The following is a 5,082-nucleotide window of genomic DNA, read 5'->3' on the forward strand; positions in this document are numbered from 1 at the left end:
ATTTCTGCTCTCCTGGTCCTCACTCCCAGTTTTCTTTTTCCCTTGAGGCAGTGACCCTAGCAGTAAGAGATTTGTATACACCATTTACTTATTCAAAGGGGCAATTCTATTCTCCCTACATAGCAATGATGTGGGTTGAATGAGGGAATGAGTGTGAGAATGCTTTGAGCACTGCACATTGAGATCCTCTTTGCTTCTGCAGCCTGAAGTGAGCACAGGAGGAGGGTACCAGGAGTCTTCTTTCTGCCATCTGGGCCTTTCTCTCTTCCCCCACTAACTGTCTTCTAGCCTGGTCCAGTTCGAGGCCCTCTTTCAGGTATCTTTCTTTCTCTCCCCTCTTGCTGTCTTATCTAACTCCAGGCCCTGAGATACTCCATTTTCAAATTTGTTGCTATCTGATATCCCTTGTCTTGGATCTCTTTCCTGTGGCCTGCTCCAGAAGCTTCTTTTCTAGGCACTGGGTCAAAGAGGTACAAGAGTCAGGTGTGAGACCAGACTTGACCCTGGGCAAAAGGGATGTAAGGAGCCAGGTGCCACCTATGTCTCATTGTCCTAAGAACATCATTCCAGGCCAGAATCCTTAGGCTCTTCCTGGTCACCCAGGGTTTGTAGCTATCATCTGCTCTCCTACCCGATCCCCAACTCACCTATGCTAACTCTCAGTGCCTCAGTCCTCAAGCTGTCAACAAACTTTCTTACCTAGCAAATGAGCCATCTTAAGGTGGGCTTCCTCTACAAGGTCTTTCATGATTACTCATACACTAAGAGGTCCCTCTTAGTCCCTTTTGTTGCTTTAAATGGAGCCACCCACAAAAACATCCTCTAGGACCTCCTGTGGCTAAGCTGCCTTCTTTCCCCCAGTTCTCACATCTGCTGTTCCCCTCCACTCTCACCTTTTCTTGTTCTTTGACCTCATTTATATCTAGGTCTCAGCTTTCTATCTTCGCTTCGATGCTCCCAAATGACTCAGTTTTATGATGTATTTTGGACATACTTCTCTGGCTTACTCTTGGCCCTCTGCGTCATTTCTGCCCTATGGACACCCTGTACCACACATGCAAGCAATGTACACTTCCTGTTCCATGACTCTTGGAGACTATAGACCCCTTCTGTGTGTAATCAATACCCTAGAGTTTAGCTTTTGGGTCCTCATCATATAATGAATTTGTGTCATAAAATATCATAAAAGAACATGGTAATTTTGTCTTACCCCCTCATTTTACAATTGTGGGAATTGGGGCCCAGCGAGAAACTATACTTTGGCAAGGGCACAAAGATAATTGATGAAAGGGCAGAATCAGGACCCTGGCCTTCTGATTCCTAATCAAGCGCTCTTCTTAAATTTTTCATGATGATGATGATGATGATGATGATGATGATGATTACTGCCATCATAGAGTGGGTGATTTTAGTGTAGCACTTATGGGCTCTGGAGTCAGATTGCCTCAGTTTAAATCCTGCCTTCACCATGTACTTGCGTATGACCCTGGGAAGTTATTTAGCCTTACACTTTTCTCATCTACAAAATGGGAGAAGAGTGAGAACAAATAGTACTTACCTCATAGGATTGCTCCACAGATTATGAGATGATACATGCAAAACATTTCAAATAATGTCTGCACATATTAAATGCCCACTAAATGTTTATTGTTTTATTTGGTCATTGCCTCCAGAACACCTAAAACAGGTCTGAACACATAGTAGGTCTGCATAAAGACTTTGGGTACTAAAGAGAGAGGCTCTGGGAAATAATGTTCTGACTTTGTTGTGTGGTTAAATAGAAGTGATTCTAATGGTGGGTATTTTAGGTCACATAGAAAGAGAGGGCATAATGCCAAGGCTGGAGTAAAAGGAGATATTTGGGGACAGGAAACCTTTGGATAACTCTTCTCACATCTCCAGGTAGGCAGCTGTCTCCTTTTTTCCCCTGCCTTCCCTGTCAGAATAACTGCTGGTGTCTCCTTTCGAATTCTAAGGCCAGGAAACACCTGTGCCATAGCCCATAGAATCCAACCAGCCATGTAGAATTCACACACCCTGCACCAGCACTCCACCCACTTCTTCTTCTTTTGACTTTTTCCCCCCTTAGAGATTTTTCAATCCCATCTCCGACTGATCGATCATTGATGGCTAGAAGCAGTAAAACAGCAACCACAATAAATACATAATAAAAAGGCTCAAACACACTCTGCTTGAGGGAGACTTGAGATCTTGTGGAGACTTGAGATCACGTACCTAAAGCTGTGAAATCCATCCTCAGGGCTCCTCAACTCAATTCTGGCTCTTTCTTGAGTCTCCTGGAGTCTTCATGCTTCCTGCTCCCCTTGCTGGTACCCTATCTTAGCCTGGCTACCTGAGGGGCCCATGCTACAGACATACCCCCTTGAATATTGTGTGATGTTTCACACAATATACGTGCTGAGTGAGCTATCTTTGGCAAGATTCTTCATTGTTAAAACAACCAAGAAATCTTTACAAAGATGTTAGATGCCGATAATGACTTGGCTTGTTATACTATTTTCAGATCCTATAACAGGCCAATGTATGAGACTCTTTGGGGCAGGAGTGAGTGGGCATTTAATGCTTAACCAGATTTTGCCAAGTTAGGTGGGAGAAGAGTGTAGTGGTCGAATCATGGGGGCCTTTACTGGTATTTTCATTCTAGGGGAAAGCCCAGGTTCCTTCAATGATTTGGCTTCCTGGCAGCAGGCACTTCCTCTAGCACCAGCTGGGTGGTTTCAAGGAAGAAGGCACTTGCCATCATTCTCTCCCCTTACTGTGTCTCAGAATGATCAACTCCAGGACTCTCATCTACTGATTGGTGAATATACACACCCTGGGCTGAGGAGGACACTGGGTATAGCAATATTTGAAAGGGGTTGGAGAATTCTCTTGTGGGTAGAGAAAGCCATCTCAGATAAGGTGAGTCTTCGGCGGGGGGGCGCTTTTGCATATTCTAACATTTTGGCAGGGCCTAACCTGCTCAGTTGAAAACTTTCTGTTTTTCAAACAGAAATGTTTGTGGTGGGGTGGGCTGGAGGAAGGGAGCCAACAATTCCCTCATGGGCTTCTCACCAATTTTTGTGTTGCAGCTTGCATGGCTCCAAATCTACCCCACTTTTGGCTTCGTCTTCAACTAGAGCTAGGGCCTGAAGCACTTGTACTAGTTTTACACTAATGACAAAAATTTAACAAATGACAAAAATTTAAATGTCTTCCAACAACACAAATTATCTCTCAGTTTTCATGAATCGAGAGTCCAGGCATAGTGCAGACGAGTCCTCTGCTATGGGTCTAATAATACTGCAATCTGTATCAATCATAAATGAGAGATCATCTGTGGTTCCAGGTATTCTTCCAAAATGGCTGGATGTTGGCAGGATTCAGTTTTTTGAGGTTGTAGGGTTGGGGTCTCTGCTTTTTTGATAGCTGTCAACCAAGGGTTGCCCTCAGCTACTAGAAGCCACCTGCCATTTCCTGCCACTTGGACCTCTCCAGAACCTGGCAGTTTGTTCCTTTAAGGCCAACAGGAGAGTATCTACTGCAGCTTCGAATCTCTCTGGCTTCTATATCTGACCCCTAGACACTCTTTGAAAAGATCTCACCTGATTAGGCCAGGCCCACCCACACTCAAGGGGAGGGGTTTTATAGGGCATGCACATGGAGGGTGGGGGCAACTATCTTGAGGGCCATCTTGGAATTCTGCCTACCACAGACTCTAAGAAAAACACTTTACCCTATTAGATTATTTTTTTTTAAATGAGGCCAGCTGCTTTCCATTAACATTCCCCACTCTGGGAAGGCAGAGAAACTGTCAAGCAAAGTCTTCTGAATCACTGAACTTGAATCAGACTGTGGTTAAAAAATTTCAATGACCTTAGATGACAGGCCTTTTCCCCTTGTTTCCTTTCCCGCCCTCTCTCTCCCCCCACCTTCTCTCTCCTATCCTCCTACCCCCACTGCAGAGCCCTTATTCAGCCCTCAAATCAGACAGTCTGAGAAGGAAAAGGCAATTCTGGGGCTTAAGCATCTGGGGTTGGCCAAGAAAGAGCAAGCAAGCAAGCATTTAAACAGCAATAACTGATAATGAAACTTTATATCTCCACAGGGCCAGACTTTCTGATTGACCATTATTACATGACTTTATGCTCCTTGGAAGTGGTTCTGAAGGCCTCTCAGTATTTACTGGATAAAAACTTACATTATTTGCTCGTTTCTTACTCCGCCTGCCAGTTTTTTCATGAGACTTCATGCAGAGGAGTCTTTTACTGAAAGTATTTCTTAAATCATCCCCATGTGTTTAAAAAAGGACCACTTTCCCACTGATTCTTATATGTGGATTCAGCCCCCTCTTGCATTCATCCGTCCATAATAAAAATACATAGTGAGCACCCTCTGTGTGCCTGGTATCAGGCTAGGTGCTGGTGATGCCTAGGTAAGGAAAATGTGGCCCCCGTTTTCAGGGTGATATCAGCTATGACAGAGGCATGTGTACAAAGGGCTGAGAGCGTGGAGCATGGGTGGCAGCTTCTAAACTGGATCTTGAAGAATGTGTATGATTTCAAGGATGAGAGGATTAGGGAAGTGGTGTTCTAGGCCAAGTGGACAGCCTGAGCAGAGCACAGACAATGTGAAAGAACATAGTGTGTCTTGGGAATGACTGGTGATTCTGGAATACCAGAATGTGGGAGTGTGAGTGGGAGTGGACTGCTGATAGAATGGAGGGGGGCAGAAAACACCAGATTGTGGAGGGCCTTGAATGTTAAAAACTTGGCTTTCATTCTGCAGGCAGCAGGAAGTTGGTGAACTAGTTTAAGCTGAGGAGGCTCATGGTCAGACTGGTATTTTGGAGAGAACATTGTGACTTTTTTGAGATACGAGTGAGGTGACAGTAGTTTTAGATAAATATCATAAATAAAAGTATAGACCAGAGGAGGCAGCCCCAAGGCCATTGTTAAAGAGCTCTGGTACAGTTAAAGAACAAATTTACTTATATTAGCCATAATGAGATACATAAAAGTAACACAGTGATGCCTCTATGAGAAGATATTGGGGGAAGCAAAGCCCTGGTTAATAAAGTCA

The sequence above is a fragment of the Pteropus alecto genome, unplaced genomic scaffold (assembly GCF_000325575.1).
Source record: "Pteropus alecto unplaced genomic scaffold, ASM32557v1 scaffold280, whole genome shotgun sequence".
NCBI lineage: Eukaryota > Metazoa > Chordata > Mammalia > Chiroptera > Pteropodidae > Pteropus > Pteropus alecto.